Here is a 20,206-nt window from a genome sequence, read left to right as displayed (position 1 = left end):
CAAAAATTTAAGAAATCACATAATCAGATCACATAATTACAAGCTATTGTGGAACACAACAAGCTATGATACAATCGCAACAAGGCACAATTGACTCAACAATGACTGAATTAAGTCAATTTCGAGAAATAGTAATGAGGTTAAGCGTCCAATCATCACATGGAACTAGTTCTCAACCGTCCAATGACGCTTAAAAAGGTACACATACATAATATTCATAGCTTATGTTATCTCAATACTTATAATAGATATTTGAATCAATATGTTTTGAATCGTTGTGACTATCCTGCAGTTATGGTAGTCATAGTTGTTCATAGAGCCTGACTAGATATTGATGCATGTACTTTTAAATATGAGTTTTTTATGTAGTTGAATTGTTGTAACTATCCTGCAGTTATGGTAGTCATATATGTTCTTAAAACTTCACTAGATATTTGATGCATGTCATTTTAAATATTAATGTTCGATGTAGTTGAACTGTTATGATTATCCTTAAGTACATTGACAAGGGAGCATTTGTGTTGCTTATATTGTGTTTGCTGTAGTTAATGGGTTTGTATTACGACATTCCCAAACTTTCATTTTGTTTATGGTTAGAGGTTAGATGCAAGGCTCCAAATAGTAAGTAGTTATGTAAGGACGGGCAAAGAGGGAAATTCACCTCCTCCAAGTTCGTTAGTTTTAATTTTTATGCTTTTAAAATCTTGTGTATTGTCTTATGCTTTGTTTGTTTTCAAAAGTCTTGGTTGGGAGAGAATTCATGATTTGTGTTAGCTTAGTGGGCTAGATGTTTTGTGTTTCTTTTACTTCTTATTTAATATTTTTCTAACTTCTTATGTATATCATTTTCTTCAATGGGTGGATAGACATTTTAGTGTGATTTTGAAGCTAATTTGTGGTCTTAGAAGACACTTAGGCTCTTTTAAGACACATAAGTTTATGGTTTTAGTTTATAGTTTACGTTCTCTTTTACACGTTGAAGATAGTTTTAGTTCATGGTTTCATAATTTTGGCCTCCATATCTCACTTAACCATTTTATTTTGCCACTTTTTCATTTCGTACTTTTATTTCTTTATAATTTCCATATATTATTTGATTCATTTCAGGTGTGTAGATCTTGTCCAATCTTGAAGACTACTTTTGTGACAAATAGAAAATTGAAGTTTATATGGGTCGTACTCTTTTGATGTATGTTTTATTTTATTTTTTGGATGTAATGACTGGATAGAGATATTTGTAATTTCATCAATTGACTTTTATTATTCGGAGTTGGATTTATCTTATGTTCCATATTTGTAATTCAATCTTAAAAGTTACTTTTCCAATTCAAATGATTTAGGAGGTTCTTATGAATAAATGTATTGTGGAATTTTTAGGTGCAAATTATTTCAGACATGTAAAAAGGAAGTTAATTGACAACTAATTAAAATAGTCGTTTCAGAACAAGTAATTAGAGATGATTTCAAACCATTTTTGGTGACAAAATGGACCACAGAAAGAACGAATTAATATTATTAGCGACAAGGCTTTGTAGTTGCTCATAAAATCTTCAACGACAAGTACACGTACTTGTCGCTAATAATTATTATTAGCAACTTTTGTTGTCATTGCTAATAAAATCATCAGCGATGAGGATGCAAAGTCACTAATAATATTATTTGCAATGGCTCTTTAAAATCGTTGATAATTTTATCAGCGATGAGGAGAATGTTAGTTAACTCAAAGCTACAAATACAAAGTTTGAATGTTAGTTTTGAATTGGTTTGGTCAAAGACCTAGTTTTTAGGAAGTTGTTGATATTCCTTTTTTAGTTGTAGTCAAGTCTAATTTGCTATTCTTATGGGTTAGTTGAGTAGCTAATTATGTGGAGATAGTTATGTTTATTTTTAGTATCATAGTATGTATTTATATGGAGCACTAATGAATGAAATCATTGCTTCCCCCACTTTCTTATTTCTCTCTCAATAAGTACATCAACAGTGGTATCAGAGCCTTAAATTCTTAAGGGATCTGTGAGTAAGGATTAGTGAGATATTTTCGAGAGAAACTAAGTGATACATCTGTGAGAGTTTTGTCCAATGGAGTTAGGATCAAACAATCTTTCTTCACTGGCTCCACTTGTGTTTGATGGTGAAAACTATCAAGCATGGGCAATCAGAATACAAGCCTACATGGAGGGTTGTGATTATTGGGAAGCAATTGAGCAAGATTATGAAATTGCTCCACTTCCTGATAATCCAACAATGCATCAGATCAAGACTCACAAGGAGAGGGTCACCAGGAAGGCAAAGGCTCGAGCTTGCCTATATGCAGCTGTGTCTCCCGCCATATTCAACATAATTATGGCATTGAAGTCAGCAAAGGAGATCTGGGAGTTCCTCAAAAGTGAGTATGAAGGTGATGAGAGGATTAAAGGCATGAATGTGTTGAACTTGGTGAGGGAATTCGAGAGAATGCAGATGAAGGATTCTGAGTCCATCAAAGAGTACTCAGACAAGTTGATCGGGATTGCTAACAAGGCCAGAGCATTAGGAACTGATCTATCTGACAATAGATTGGTTCAGAAGATTCTGGTTTCAGTACCTGAGAGATATGAAGCAACCATTGCTTCCTTAGAGAATACTAAAGACCTCTCCAAGCTCAAAGTGATAGAAGTTGTTAGTGCTTTGCAAGCACAGGAGCAGAGGAGGTTGATGAGGCAAGAAGGAAGCATTGAGGGGGCACTGAAAGCTAGAATGCAGCAGGGAGAAGGTGGAAGAGAGAAGAAGTGGAAAGGGAAGAAGGCGAGTGGCAGCAATAGCTCAGAATCTGCTGCAAAGGATGTTGGTAGTGCATGCAAGCTCTGCGGGAAGCACAACCATCCACACTTCAGATGCTGGAGAAGGCCAGATGTGAAGTGTAGAAGGAGTAATTTATTGGGACACATTGAACGGTTTTGTAAAGGTGCCAAGACTCAACAACAAGGAGGAGCACATGCTGCAGTACAGCAAGAAGAAGATCAACTCTTTGTGGCTACTTGTTTCTCATCGGCCAATCAATGTGATGGTTGGTTGGTTGATAGTGGGTGTACCAATCATATGACAAGTGACAAAGAGTTGTTCAAGGACCTTGACAAATCATTCGAGTCAAGGGTGAAGATAGGAAATGATGAGTATCTAGAAGTGAAAGGGAAGGGCACAATGTCAATAGAGAGCTGTGCTGGAACCAAGTTGATCAGTGAAGTGTTGTTTGTTCCTGAGATTGATCAAAACCTGTTAAGTGTTGGTCAACTTGTAGATAAGGGATTTAAAGTGTTGTTTGAAGACGGGAAGTGCCTCATTTCTGATTCCAGTGGAAATGAGTTGTTCAAAATAAAGATGCAGCACAAGAGCTTTTCATTAGATCCATTCGAGAAGGAGCAAACAGCTTTCTAGTGTCAAGTGAATGACACTGAGTTATGGCACAAGAGGTTGGGGCATTTTCATCAGAAGGGGTTGCAGTATCTGCAGAAAAATGAGATGGCAATAGGAGTACCGGTTCTGGAGGAGCTGAAAACAAACTGCATAACTTGTCTGACAGGGAAGCAAACAAGATTGTCATTCAAGAAATCAGTTTGGAAAGCAACCGAGAAGCTACAGCTCATCCACACTGATTTGTGTGGACCTCAACCAACTCTCTCACTAAATAGTAGCAGATATTTCATTTCTTTATTGATGATTATACTCGGATGTGTTGGATATATTTCATGAAGCAGAAATCTGAAGCAGCTGGAGTGTTTCTAAAGTTTAAAAGATGGGTTGAGAATCAAAGTGGCTGTAAGATTCAAGTGGTGAGGACCAACAATGGGACTGAATATACATCACAACGGTTTAATTCCTTCTGTGAAGAAGCTGGGATAGAACATCAACTCACTGCTCCATATTCTCCACAACAAAATGAAGTTAGTGAAAGGAAGAACAAGTGTATTATGAAGATGACAAGATGCTTGTTGCATGAGAAGACTTTGCCAAAGGAGTTTTAGGCTGAAGCAGCAAACACAACAGTTTTTCTATTGAATAGACTACCTACAAGGGTCTTGGAGAAGAAGACCCCCTATAAAGCTTGGTTTGATACTAAACCAAAGCTGACAAATTTGAAGGTGTTTGGTTGTTTGTGTTTTTTTTATGTTCCGCAGGTGAAGAGAGACAAGTTGAGCGAGAAGGCAGAACCAGGAATCTTTGTAGGCTATAGCATGGTGTCCAAAGCCTACAAGATCTATCAACCTCACACAAAGAAGATGGTGATTAGTAGAGACGTTAAATTTTTGGAGGATGAGGAGTGGGACTGGACAGAAGAAGCAGAGGTGAAGCAACAAGAAGTCTCTCTGGAGCTTGATGAACTAGTTGATGATGCACCAGTGAGAGGGACTAGACTACTGACTGAGGTGTATGAAAGAAGCAACGTAGCTGTGTTGTGAGTAGTATGTATTTACTTTTTTCGTAGTCCATATATACATTTGAAATTTCATGTGCCCAAAAATAAGAGTTCAAACATGAAAATAGAAAATCAACTGCATGGTTTTCTTAAGGTTTGGTAAACAAAAGATATAGATAATTAGTTTTTGAGGTTTGGGTAGTGTTCTTTTTATCAAATTTTCTCTAATATTTATCCTCATTCCTAAATTATTGATAAGTAAATATTTCTCTAATATTAATTCTTTTTCATTTATTTTGTTGGTGAATGAAGATTATTTTTTAATCTATTGTGAAGGTCTTCAAACTACCAGCAACACAGTAGAAAAAAACATAATAAAATCATTTATCTAGAGTTTCAATCAATTGAGTCTATCCCTTTTCTCAATACTTGTTCTTTTTAAGCTAGAGAGTTTATTTCATTTATTCTTAATAATTCAAATCTTTGGTAATACATATCTATTAGTACGACGATAGGAGTGATATACGAGTGTTAAGCGAGAATTTTGTAAAAATATGTTCAAACAAGCACTTGAAATTCTTTTTAAAAAATATATCATATTTACAAAATCATAATCACACGGCTATGTTAATATTTTGCAACTATGGCAATGTTATTGTCACCCATTTTCCAAAATATATTACCCAAAGTACTATATATATATACAATAAAATAACATGACTTATTCGGATGCGTCGTATCCATGTGTCACATATTTATTGGGACTTTGGAATTCATAATTATCGTACCTACGACTATGAAAAAAGTTTTAGAAACTACGAAAATTTGTAGATACCTTTTCATTCACTATCTGCCATGTATTTGGTCAATTCACCACATCCCCATTTCTCTCTCAAATTTGCTCTCATTGTTCTATGAGTGAGTCTTGTTTTGGTGATTTCTCCCTTTAAGAATTAACTTTGAAAGAGGATTACAGCCAAAGCATTTCCTCTCTTTGGAGCCAATCAAACTGATCTCTTTCTTCTTCTTCAGAAGTTTGAGTAGGTAATAGGACGTTGGTTTACTTAATCCTCTTTCTCCATTTAACTTCTCTTCTATTTATGTTTCTCATTCACCAATCCGAGTTTAGTTCAAAAATATCATAAAGATAAACGATATCACTCACACACACACACACATATATATATATTCCTTTTTCACTCGCCAGAGTTCTAAGATAAATGATATCCACTTTTTTATATATACACACTCATTAATTATTCTCTCTTCCTAGAAGTGAATTACCAAAACAGAAGGAGAAATATAAAAAAAAAAGTAGAGTGGAAAAAAAAATTATATAATAAAATAAAATGCATGGGGGGGGGGGGGGGGGGGGGGGGGGGGGGGGGGGGGGGGGGGGTATATTTGAATTGAGGCGTGCACACTTGAGGTGGGGTTGAGATTGTACTTGCCACTAAGCCACAGTTATTATTGTTAAGTTTAGGTAGAATTTTATATACAAATTATGTTTGTCAAAAAGTTAAAGGGGCTCAAGCTCCCCTCAACCCAACCTACATCCGTCTTTACAGGTGATTACCCATACGTTATATGAATGTGTTTTTATAGTATACCCATAAATAGAAAGGTTTTTTGGACAATTTGACTGTGTGCGTTGAAAGATTTATTCTACTGTATGTATTAAGATTACTCTACGCCAGTAGACCAGAATATAATACGGGTACATGTATGTACGGTGTGAAGTTTTCTCTGCTTGTTCTATGTTTGAAGAAGATTGTTTTACTTGTTTTTAGAATGTGCTTTTAGAGTATATCGAGAAGTTGGCGTAACTAGGTCGCAAGGGACGTAGGCGAATGCTGGAGTGATTAAGGCCAAATTCGGATTCCAAATCCTGGACTTGGGAGCGTTGCCTTTTCGGTTTGCCTAAGAAACTGTTAGTTAAAAGTTTATTACGAGAAGTTTACTGTGTTTTTAGTTGCACAAGTTTTTATGAAGATTTTTGTTGTTCAAGTATATGGATTTAAAATGAGAAGGTTTATTCCTTCTGTTTATGAAGTTTGTTTTAAAGAACTCGAAATTTCTGTTGTTTATGAAATAAGTTTAATGAGATTATTTTCTTATCAAATTACCACTCACTAAACTTTCCAGCTCACTTTTATACTATATTTTCCTCACAGGTTTTTACCTAAGTTTTAAGGACATAGTTGTTCAGCTTCTGTCACCCATAGAGTAGTTCAAGTGTTGCATATCATTTTGTACATACGTGTAGTATGTTTGTAGAGAGTTTGTATTTACACCAGGTTGATGGAATATAATGTTTAGAATGGATATAAGAATATATCTGCTATAAGCCCCTAAAAGAATATAGTTTTATGTCGCATAAATCCAAAACTTGTTAGTCAAAGTTTTAGGTTGAAGTTAAGAAGAAGTTGACCATGGACTCCATAGTTAGTCGGGGTCTATGGTTTGCACATCTCGTTATAAGATTAGTAGGTGTTTTAGGATGGATCGTATCAGCACGACGCTGGTGTTGAGTTCAGTTTTGCAGATAACGCGCACGCGGGACATTATTACCTAACCCATCGTCAGCTTGCCATGACTGAAATTTGACATAACAGAAATTATTCCACCTCAAGGGGAAAAATTTCTAAAATGTTGGCAGAAATTAAGAGTTTTTCTTTCATGATGAAAATTAATGGTCATACACATCTTTTTAAATGTTGAAGACAGGTTTGTTTTAAAAGAAGATGCGAGAGAAAATATTTTATTTAAAAAAATAACTATAGGAGTCAACTGAAACATAATTCAATTAGTAAGGTATATAATGGATCAAAAGAACAACTTAATGAATATATATATATTTTTTATATGTGTTGTTTACTTTTATTTTCTATGAATTTTAAAAGACAATTGGTTTTTTTTTAAGAAACAATTTTATTAAAAGATAAATCTATATAATTTTTATGTTAGCCTTTTTTTTAAGGTTTTATTAGGGTTTTTTTAAATCCCTCGAATCCTAGGTTTTATTTTCTTAGTTGGCTATAACTAGTTTTAGAGGAAAAAAGAAAAAAAGAATTTTAGTATTTTCTCCCGAGATTGGTAAGTTTTCTTCCCCATTGTTTTTGTTTCTTTTTTCTTAATCTGTAGTTCATTAATTCAGTTTGTTAGAAAAAGTTTCAAAGATCTTTGTTTTTAGAATAAAAGGTTTTAAGGATTTTTTGCCCTAAAAAATTTCAAAATTTTTTTGTTTGAATATTGTTGTTTATGAAACAGTTTTTTGGCTATTTTGTGACTCTTTTTTTTTGTTTTTTTTGCATAAAAAGTTTGTCTAATTGAATCTCATAAACTATGATTTATTGTTTTGATTTTTACATGAAAAATTGTATATTTCTACCAAGTTTTAAAGGTCTTTTTTAGGGCCAACTTGAGATATGACAAAAAAAATTAGCAAAATAGGAACCATGTTTTGGTTTTTCAAATATAGTATTTAAAAAAAAAAACAACAACGAAGGCCGACATATTAAATGGCAACATTGCCCTGCAGGCCCAAACCCAAGCCCAGAAAACCCTATGTTTCGATTTCCCTTTGATTTCCATATGATATATTACTGATATTCGTGTTTGATATACTACTGATATAAGTGTTTGATATACTACCGATTTCATAGTCTCATTTAAGTTCATATCAATATGTATGCCTGGTATAAATGTGATATACTACTGATATGTATATCTGATATACATGCGATATACTATTTATATGAACGTCTGATATACTACTGATATGAGTGTTTGATATACTACTGAAATGATTGTTTGATATACTACTGATATGACTTTTTGATATATTATTGATGTGATAATCTTATTTACATTTGATATAATGTTGATTTTACTTTAATAGAAGAATGAAATATGGTATTCTGATGCAAAAGTGTAACAATATTCAAAATTAGAATCAACAGATAACATTCTCAAGATGCGAACACCAACACAAATAGAAATCTTTACAAGTGGACCATTTGGACACTTTCTGTCATTTCATATTAGGAGATGCTCACTACAGTTTTTTTATCCACTTCGCTGAATATCTGAAAAGAGCCCACGAGATGCGCTGATATTAATCTAAATAGGAACCTTTTAAGATTTGGATTGAGGGAGTTTAGCTTGATTACATATTTAAATTGTTTTCATGAATACCCTAGTATTGACCAGATCCAATGATACATCTTGTATATCGGAAGTATATCAGAAGTATATCAGAAGTACATCAAAAGTACATCGGATGTACATCAAATATAAATTGGATGTATATCTAATGTATATCAGATACAGATATACATCAAATGTATATCAAATATAGATTGGATGTACATCAGATACAGATATACATAAGATGTATATCAGATATAGATTGGATGTATATCAGATATCATAAGGGTAAAATTGGAATAATAAAAATTTAGAAAAAAAATTCAAATATTTTGCTATATTTGAAAATTTGAAAAACTGGTGACATTTTTTGAAATACCTAAAATATTTTTCTACCCACTACAATTACCCTTTTTTTATACACTTTTCAGATCAGTAATTTGTTAATTGTTTTGTGGAAATTCTTGGAAGTTTTATTTTATAAAACAGAAAATTTTCCAAATTTAAAATCCCCAAATTTTCAATTATTTAGAAGGTTTTAAGCTTGTATTGTTGAGAAACATTTTGTAAATTTAGCGCGTATTGATAAGTATCGATTTTTGGATTGTTAAAGTTATTTTTTTTTAATTTTGAGGCTTCTTAACCCAATTTTTCAGATCTGGTTTTGTAGCTTTAAATCCATATTTTTCTAATTGTTTTACATGAAAAAGTGTTTGAAATGGGAAAATTGGGTAGATAAAATTTGCTTAGTAATTGGTTGAATTTTAAATCCTTATGTAGGATATTAGGATTGATTTTGGATATTGGTTGTGTTCTAGGCCTCTACGAAAGTTGACAACTACTCAAACAAGAAGAGTTACTTAGATTTGTAGGATTTCCAATAGAGGTAAGTAATTTGCCATATTCGTTCCAAAATAAAAAATTTATTTTCGATTTGATATGAAGATTTGAAATTGATATCATACTCATGAAATTGAAGTTTTACTATACATTTGTTAAATATCTTGGAAATTGATATTTTGTTTATTCGTAAAATATTTGAAATTATGTTTTTTATGATTTGATAAAGCTTTGGTTGAAATTATTTAAATGTTTGAAATTTATATTTTGTTTATTTGTGAAATATTTGAAATTATGTTTGGTATGATTTGATAAAGTTTGTTTCAAATTATTTAAAAGTTTTCAAATTGATTTCATATTGAAAGTAAGTATTTGTTTTTCATATTTTATTTGGAAGATATTTTTGATTGATTTGATAGGGCTATCCGAATATAGGTCATTCGGAACGTTTTGCTTATTTGAGGTAGTAACCTAATTTTGAATTGATGGATTTTTGTTCTGGCTTATTTTTGGGAAGACACTTTCATGTGTGTTATTCACTCACGTGATCTCACACTTAAGTAACAGTTCTGTTTGTGCTGGTCGATATTATTTTGGCAACTTTGTTTGGTCGATATTAATTCGACAACTCTAATTGAAGCTTGTAAATGATTGGTGTTACCGACGGGTAACTACATATGTTCTATAGGCTACTCAAATAGTGCAACCTCCCATTCTAATTTTGAAAGTACGAGTGAATGAAAGATTGTTTTGAATGTTTGAATGATTTAGTCTATTCAAAAATTTGAAATTTGTACTAAATATTTTAAGACTTTTATAAGTTTTATATGTTTGTATTTTTATGTATAAATGTCTCGAAAGGAAAATGAATTTCGAAATATTATATGTAAATTACTTATTGAGTATTTTTGTACTCTTTTTTCTGTTTTCTAAATGTTTTCAGATGAATGTTCGAGTGACTGTTCAGATAGTGATTGAGGAATAGCTGACATGAGGAGTTGGAAATCTTTATTATTTTTTTTAGCTTATGAGAACTTAGTTGGATCTACTAGTTATTCTTTGGTTTTATTATAATATAAGTTTTTGTTTCAAAGTTGGTCCTTATGTTTTGTCATAGTATCAAATATTTAAATAATGAAGTTTTCCCTTTATTACAGTATTTATTTGTTTACACTTCCATATTTTTGTTATAATGACCATATTAGAAAAATACGGGTTATTACATAAATTTCCACCCCTCCATGTCGTCGAACTAAAATCTAACTCGAATTATACTAAATTCACATTATTTTATTTATTCCTTTCAAAATTTCATCACACTTTTTTAAATGTTAGATAGTTGAATGAGAGTCATATTTGGTTTCGTCTCACCGATCATCTTTTTTTTCAAACCCAAAGTAATTATATGTATATATTTTCTAGTATAGACTAGAATTTTAAGTTTTATCATCATTATCGTAAAAGATGTAAAATATCTACTCAATAATATCGTTGAAATTAACCATTTAAGATCTGTTCGAGATACAAAATTTCTTTTATGTATTCTGCTTTTAAAAGCTTGTTAACTTCTTCGACAATTACATCACTCATCTCCCTATGTACATGTCTTCTTTTTTGCTTAACAGGTCGGAATGATGGGTCAATGTTGAGGCGGTGAACCATTATTTTTGGATCAATGCCCGTCATGTCTTCATGAGACCACGCGAACACATCCGAATTCGCCCTAAGGAAGGAGATGAGGTCCTCCCTATCCACGACCCACAGCTTGGTCCCTATGCTCACCTGTTTCTCTGGGCTGAGTAAGCGAACAAGCTCCAACTCTTTAGTAGGTGCAGCTACCTTGCGTTGGTTGGTCCTTGGCTGCTCGTCCACAAAAATTTGAGCTGCGGGACTTGGAAGTTTTTCCACCTTTTCCTGGGCGCAGACTGCTGATCCCCTTAGAGCTGATGCATAGCACTCACGGGACGCTTTCTGTTCACCTCGGATTATGCCAACCCCATTGCTTGTAGAGTACTTTCATGACTTGGTGCAAAGTCGATGGGATGGCACGCAGTGAATGGATAATAGGTCGTCCGAATATGGCGTGTAGGCCAACCTACCATCTATCACCATGAACTCGGCCATTTGAGTGATTTAAGTGTCGCCTTGGCCGATAGTGATGGGAAGATCTGTGCAACCCTCCGGGGTGACAGACTCACCTACAAATCCCACTAAGGGGGTTGGGCTCCTCTTAAGCTATGCCCTGGTTCATCCCAGTGCTAGGTACGTGGTGAGAGTCAAGATGTTGGCAGAGGCACCCCCATCCACCAGAACCCTTCTGACCTGTACATGGTCTATCAATGGTGAGATTACCAAGGCATCATTATGTGGGAAGTGTACCCCTTCCAAGTCAGAGTCGGAGAAGGAGATTGGGTAGGTCGGCTTCTGCTCTTGAATGTTGTAGACTTCTCGACGAGCCTCCCTAGCTAACTCTTTACTTTTGTTTCCAGACTGGCCTCCACTAGGGCCGCCAAAAATGGTATTGATGATCGCAGGTCGATCATCACTCCGAGGTGGCGTCCTTGAACGCTTTCTCTCTTCATTCTTCCATACCGAGCCCGAACTCGGCTTGCCAACATACTTTTTGAAGTAGCCATCTTGAATCAAGTCTTAAATCTGGCGCTTCAACTCTCAGCAACTCGAGGTGTCATGGCCGTGATCACAATGGAAACGACAATACCTGTCTTTGTTGCGCTTCTCTAGGTCACCTCTAAGTTTATCAGGCCGCTTGAGGAGTTTCTCTAGACCGTTCTCCTTGATATTGGTAAGAATCTCGGAGATCGGAATTGTGGTTGGGGTGTACCTCTCATTGGGTCCCCTCCGGCTAGAGTTCGAGTCGGATCTCCTGTAGTCAGATCAACCTTGGGAAGACGATCTCTTGTCCTTAGACTTAGGATCGGGCCTTCATTTTTCTTGGCCACCTCTATTTTTCTGATCGGACCTCTTGTCTGTCTGGCCTAGCTTAGTTATGAGTAGCTCCTGCCCATCCATAACCTTCTTGGCCTTCTGTAAGACCTCAGCGAAGGTTGATGGCACTTCCTCGCCCAGTTTGACCATCAAAGTTTTATCAGTCAGGCCAGTGAGGAAGTAGCACATGGCTGAATCGTCGGAGCAATGCGTGACCTTGAGCTGCTCCTCTTGGAAGCGAGTCACGTATTCTCTTAAAGTCTCGCCTTCTTTCTGTCGGATGGTGGCGAGATAAGTAGCTGTTTTCCTGTCGTAATGCCGAGAAGAGAATTGACTAATGAATTCTTTCCTCAACTGACTGTAGGTCCAGATCGACCTTGCTGGCAGCCTTCAGTACCAGAACCGAGCACTCCCTGTGAGGGCGATCTGAAAAGCTCGACACTTGATTGCATCTGATGCCACTTGGAATTCCATGAGGCCTTCAAAGACCTCAACATAGTCATTTGGGTCTTTAGACCCGTTATAAGGCTTCATGTCAGGTGTTTTGAAATTTGGAGGAATAGGAGCCTCCAAGATGTCCGAGGTGAATGGCGACTCGCCCATCTCGCCATCATCGAATGGGCTCTCCTTTTTCTTGCATTTAGCTTTCAATGCCTCGACCTGCTTATCAAACTTGTGCTTCATCAGGTTGAACTCCTCCCTCGTAATCACGGCCTCTGGTGTCAAAGATGTGTACTTCGACTAAGCTTTGAGGTTAGAGTTTGAGTATCCTCGGGAGCACGACGGAGAGATCCCCGATCTCTTTGAGGCGTTGCTCTTCTTGTCGACGAGGTGCTTCCTGAGATCGTGATCTCTCAAGCTATAGTCAATCCCTTCGTTATTGGCGATCGGCTCACGATCATCAGGGTGGAGAGGTGGATCTTGATCCTCCCCATCTTCAGGCATGTCGTCCGCACCTGGGACTTTGGAGGGAGATCCTGTCTGGTTGGCCCGTGTCATTTCGGTGTACATCTCTTCCATTGTGCGCACTCGATTGCGCATGTCGTCCAACTCCCGTTGGAGGGTAGCCAAAACTTCAGGGTCTGCGACTGGGGCAGCCCTTCGAGAGGTCTTTTTTGAGGTCCCACCTCGACCTCGGTTCGTTTTAGAAGGTCTGGGGTGGGCAGGAGGTAACTCCTGGTTCGCGTGGCGAGTTGACCTCCGTGGTAGATCTCCCTCCTGCCCTGTTCGAACATGGTCCTTGACGGTTTTGGCTTCGAGCTCACGTTGAGTGCCATTGTTACCGTTCTGACCTCTCCGTTTTGTTGTATTGGCAGAGTCTGCTGGCTGCACCATTCTTGGATCAAATTTTAATTACTAAGACGACTTGAAATGTCGTCCCCACAGACGGTGCCAAATGTTTATGCAAGAATTTGCACAATGATTCTTGAGCTCGAACCCGATCCTCGCTCCGACCCGGAGGACGATGGGAAGACCTGCACAAGAGGGCAAAATCTCCGATGCTCAAGTTAGTAAGCAGTTCGGACTCAATATTAAGTTCGAGGAGAAAATCGATACCTGATGGTGAAATGAGGCCCTCTATTTATAGGCTTAGGTCCCGACAGGAGGTTACCTTGGTCGGTTTTGAGATTGGATGTGTCGAGTTCGAGTAGATCGAACTCGGATACTTTCGAGGTTGTAGTACAATTAGGGGTAATGAACTTCCCTCCTCGGAAGGTTCCGAGGAGGAGCTTTGCTGAACAATTCTTTCAAACGATCTCTTCTGACAGCCAATCTCGGTCCTCCACGAGGCAATCAGATATTTTATCCCCAAACAAAGTGAGACATAAAATTTACAGTGAGAATAATCTTTTAGATCGGGTTGTGTTCTTTTAGGTAGAATCGATTCACTTTATGAATCAATTACGAAATAAATGAGTAATTAAAACTAAAAAACGTAACATAAATTAAAACATTTAAAGCTTAAATTCAGTTTTATTTGAATCAAATTTTATAACTTAGTTCCTGAATTTCTAAAAAGAATTATATTGATCCTTACTTCTATTATGTTTAATGAATAGATAATACATATGATTTTGAGTATGTGTATTAACGAGATGATTTGATTATATATTGGAATCAACCAAGTTTGGTTAAATCAAGTATTGGGCGGGTGAATAAATTTTAGAGAGCAGAACGAAATAGTCATATTTTATGAGAGAGAGATTCACACACGAAACAAACGATGCTTTATTCATTATTTAAATTGACGAGTTTGACACATAGTTGAATCAAAGTTGACAATTATATTTTAGAAATACATAAGAGAAAGATAAAGATAAAGATACAATATTTGAAGGATAATAGAGATACTGAGTTGAGAACGTTGAGAGTTTAAACACATACTCCAGCAAATTCGTCACCAACACAAAAGCAACCAGAGTTGCATTTAATCAAAGAATTGCAAAATGCAAGACATCCGGTGGAAACTTGACCTTTCATCACTTTTCTCACACCGATGACATTACCGACAACATTCATATACTTTGGCGCATTAGACACCAATTGAATCTTTGCATCTTCATTAACCAAAGCAGACTGTGCTAAAGACACAGTAAACATCATCGTCATGATCGCCACCACCAAACCTACTTTCTTCCCCTCCTCTGCCCTTGCCATCCTCTTTTCTTTTCTTTCTTTCTTTTTTTTCCTTTCTTCCTCGGCACCCTATTTATTCCTTATTCCTCCTAATTCCTTGTCCTCTGCACCCTATTTATAATGGAAACTACCTTAACCTTTTTTCACATAACACTATGGGGCTCACACATGAAATATTATTATTATATTATATACCTAATGTATTTTCTTTTGTTTTCTTTTCTTTTTTAAAAAAAGTTATTATGTTATTGTCAAAGACCGCGTCGTGTTTGCCACATGGGAAGAACCTTTATCCTTTGATCATGTTTTTCTCCTTTTTTTCTTTTTTGTCCACTCATGTCGTCCTAATAAATCTCAGCCACCCAAAAATTTTGGTTAAACTTTGGAGGTTCAAAATACTAAAAAAACATATTTAATTACTCACTCAAATTTATATGTTGGCATTTACAAAACCATAAATAAGAATCTTAACTATGTTTTATAGTGTATTTTGGTGCATTTTATGTGTGCTTATTTTGTATAATATTATCTAGCGATTACCATTGATTTCTTGTTTACTTTGGTTGAATGATCTTCATTCAAATTCATTCTCATTATCCTCAACATTTTGAATCACGAATTAAGGTAAAAAGATAGGGCATGACCTGCTTTTTTGAAAGTTATTTTTAAAAATATTTTAGAACAGATTAAATGTTATGTTGTTCTGGATTTTAGTTGGAATAATTGGATACACCAACTGATTTCCAATTGCCCATTTTGATTTAAAAATTAATAGTTCATATTATATTTCACTTCCATAAAAATTGAGAAAATATATGGATAAAAGTGTGCAAATAGTTAGAGAATAAGGTAATAAAGTAATAAGTTAGAAAATTCAAAGAAGATGTTTTTAAAAATGACTTTTTGGGATTTAACTTATAGGGACGTTACTACATGCATGCTTTAAATATTTTAAAAGTTTTTTTAAATAAATAAATGATAAGAAATAAAACAAAATATGATCTCATAACGTAACCTTATAAAATAAAATAAAAACTTTATTTGTGATCCCATTAAAAAAATTTACATAAAACATAATATTAAGATAATGACTCTTAATACAAAAAAAAATATTAAATTAATAACTAATGCAGAAGCGAAAACCCATGGCACTGCTTGCAGACATTCTCGTCACACACCTTGTACGTCTTTATTAGTCCTTAAAAAAATGAGGGGAAAGGGTGAGTATTAAAAATACCCAGTAAGTAATCCAGCTAACGGGGTCAGATATGCATACACATACAACATGAACATGTGGGGCCTAAATATCAAATTCTTTTTCTTTTCCTTTTTCTTTTCCTTTCCTTTCCTTTTGGTCAAAGTGAGCGATTAACCTAACTCTACACAGACAATACCAACTCCATTATGGTACATAGATGGGTTTCCTGGGAGACTCTACCAAAACTGATGGTAGTTGGCACCCAGTCATGAGAGTCAAGTCTCACCCCCCTAGGTCCTCAATTCAGTCTAGTCTGTGCATTACAGAGTGGTTACCACAACTTTTATATATATATATATATATATATATATATATATATATAATAAAAAACAGTTTCACATTCAAGATCATGCATCAGGTCCCATAAGAAAACATTCTGTAATGCAGTACAACAATTTCATATAACATTCAATTCACAAACAGCAATCATCAAATAGCAATTCAAAACATCAGATAAAAGTAGTGATCCACAACAAAATGTTGGCTCAACCTACGAAATTTACTGGCCCAGCCTAAATCAATTTCCCAACAATTTACTAAAATTAAAAAAAAACAATAAAATTTAATTGATGAAATTTAACACCTGGTATAAGGATTATCAAACCAAAAATTTATTCGTGACTTACCGAATTGACGTTGGATGCCGGTGAATGAGGGAGGAGAATAAAATAGTTTTGACAGAGGGAAAATTGGGAGGGAGGAAATGGAAAATATAACCTAGGGTTTGTGATATTCTCCTTTAACTAATTCTAGTCCAACCCATCTTTTATTCGTTTATTTATTTATTTATTTTATCTTTATTTCCTTTTATTTTATTTTTCTTAATATGTTTTATCTAATCCAATCTTACCTAATAAATGTTATCATTTTTTTGTTTTTTGTTTTTTAGAAAAGATAATAACAAAGAACAAAAAGACTAGATTATAAAAAATCTCTATTGTAACCAAAATTAAAAAAAAAATATTTCTCTAGTTTATGGATTTAATCTACTAAAATATTATATAAAAAATACGGGGTGTTACAAAAACATTTAGGGTGCATTTTGGTCGTTTATCAGAAAACATGGGATTCAATAAAAATTAGAGTTTTTATTATTTGTTTTTAGTGTTTTCCAATATGTGTTTGCTACCAGATTGGAAAATTGAACTTGAATTTAAAAAATTGTTTAACGTGTATTTAATGATATATTTGTAAACTAAAAGTAGTTATCAACTAAATATTTAGTTTAATTTAAAATAATATTAATTAATTTATTAACATTTTGTTATTAATTTCATATAATTATTATTTTACAATGTCGTATAATTTATAATATATTATATTTTACTTGTTTTAATTTTAACAAAAATAAAATAATTTTATGACATGAAATAATATATTTATCAAATTTTTGATCTCTTTTTAATGTAATTAAAGTCTAAATTCAAAATCTGAAAAGAATGAGAACATTAAAAATATTATTTTCAGAATTTCCACTATTTGGATCACACCCAAAACAATTTTAAAAAACAAATTTGTCAAATGCTGTTAAACACATATTCACTAATTCATTCAGTGAATCTGAAATCAAGAAATAGAATCCGAATTGTCAACCAAATAGACCCTTAGAGTATACTTTTTTTAGTTAAAATTTGGAGTACTCAAAATTCACACAAAAAGAGAAATTAGGTTACTTTGTTATTATTATTTATTATTTTCATTAAAAGCTTAATATGGTATGAACTTGAAACTTTATCAAGACTTGAAGGGTTAAAATACAACTTCTATTATAAACATTATTATAATTAGATGTCCATTTGCTTAGTATTGAAAAAAGTCATGTGTCTCATTATAATAATATTTACAATGGACTGACACAAAAAGAGAAATATAGGTACAAAAATGTTAGAGTTTGCAGCCTTTGACGTCAATGGTAATAATTATTTGTCGTGGGTGTTTGATGCCGAAATTTACCTAGATGCCATGAACCTTCGAGAGATCATTAAAGAAGTAAATATGACTTCTAGTCAAGAAAAGGCAAAAGCTTCCTTGGGTCATCATCTCCATGAGAGATTGAAGATTGAATATGTGACGATAAAAGATCCCTGCATCTTATGGCAAAGTTGGAAAGAGAAATATGATTATAAAAAAATAGTTATTCTTCCTAAAGCTCGTTATGAATGGATGTACCTGAGGCTCCAAGATTTCAAATTAGTAAGTGATTATAATTCTGCATTTTTAAAAATTAGTTCAAAATTGTTGTTATGCGGAGAAATAGTTACTGATGGGAATATGTTAGAGAGGACACATTCTTTTTTTATTATCCAGGAGTCAGCGGCCATTTGGCCTTTTTGCCCCTATAACTAGGGTATGCGCACTGTCCCCATACCCATACATATGCAAGGATTCATTGCTTTGTGGAATTGCGTAAATAAAACATTATTTACCTTTCATATCTCGAATATGCTCTAATATAAGCAATATCGAAGATAGCTTTTAGAAAGTATTATGAACATATACATGTATTTTCATGGCTCAACAAAATAATGAGCTGTTTTTGAAAAATCATGAATTTCGATCAAGTGGAGCAACATCATTCATGCTATGAATTTTAACAATCATGGTCGAGGTCAAGGTCATGACTGCAGTAGAGGAAGAAATAATATTTCATTTCACGGTGGTCGTCATAATTATTCAAATTTAAAGAGAACCACACAAAATGATGTTCATAAAGGAAATACTCCACAAGATAAGAGTTTTAAAAGTGTTAGAGAATATATAAATGCTTTCGATGTGGTATGACTGGGCATTGTACACGAACTTGTTGTACGTCAAAATACTTAGTTTATCTCAGGCTTCCCTAGAAGAAAAAGGAGGGAAATGTGGAAGCAAACTTTGCCTACTAATATGATGATATATTTGACCCTTCCAACATGACAAATTATGATATGACAGACTTCCTTGAATCTCCTGAAGAGAAAATTGTCACAGTCGATGAAATAGCAAGTGCTTATTTTGATTGTAAGAATATCCAGAGTAAATGTTGTTATTATTTATTTATTTTTTTACATCTATGTTTCATGTATTTTTAGCTAAGATCGAACTTTAACATTCCACTTTTTTTCTTATTATAATTATTTTGTTTAATGAAGAAGCATAGACAGTTTTTATATGTTGGATGACTAAAAAAAGAGCAATGAAGATTTATGTCTGGCAGGTAGTGCAACTATGCACACATTACTTAAAAATATAAAATATTTCTTCAAATTGACAAAGCTAGGAAGCAAAAATCAATACAATATCAGGTTTTGCAAACTTAATTGAAGGTTTTGGAAAAGAAAATATTATTTTGCCTAGAGGAACAAAATTTACAATTGACAATGCATTGTACTTTAATCAATCAAAGAGAAATCTACTAAGTTTTAGAGATATACGTGGTAATGCTTATCATATTGAGTCTGATAGCAAGAATAATATTGAGTATCTCTATATTATATTTATTATCTCACATGTAAAACGTATACTAGAAAAATTTCATGCTTTATCTTTTAGATTATATTATACTCATATACGAGTAATTGAAAAATAAGCAACAATGAACCTGAAGTTCATGAATCCATAAATATTTACTATTTGGGACGACTGATTGGGTCATGCTAGATCTATAATGATGAGAGGAATTATTGAAAATTCATATAAACATCCACTGAAGAACCAAAACATTCTTCAATCTAATGAGTTGTCATGTGATGCTTGCTCTCAAGGCAAATTAATCATTAGATCATCACCAATTAAAGTGGGGACTGAATCACACCTGCATTTTTAGAATGAATTCGTGGTGATATATATGTGTACCTATTAATCCACCAAGCAGAAACTTTAGATATTTTATAGTATTAATAGACACATCTAGTATATGGTCACATGTGTGCTTATTGTCTAGTCGAAACCTTGCATTTGCACGATTTACCTGCCCAAATAATTATGTTCAGAGCACAGTTTCC

The sequence above is a fragment of the Momordica charantia genome (genome assembly GCF_013281855.1).
Source record: "Momordica charantia cultivar OHB3-1 chromosome 10 unlocalized genomic scaffold, Mcharantia_2.0 BLBB01000010.1, whole genome shotgun sequence".
NCBI classification, from domain to species: Eukaryota; Viridiplantae; Streptophyta; class Magnoliopsida; order Cucurbitales; family Cucurbitaceae; genus Momordica; species Momordica charantia.
The sequence above is the reverse complement of the archived record's forward strand: the minus strand, read 5'-3'. Positions refer to the sequence as shown.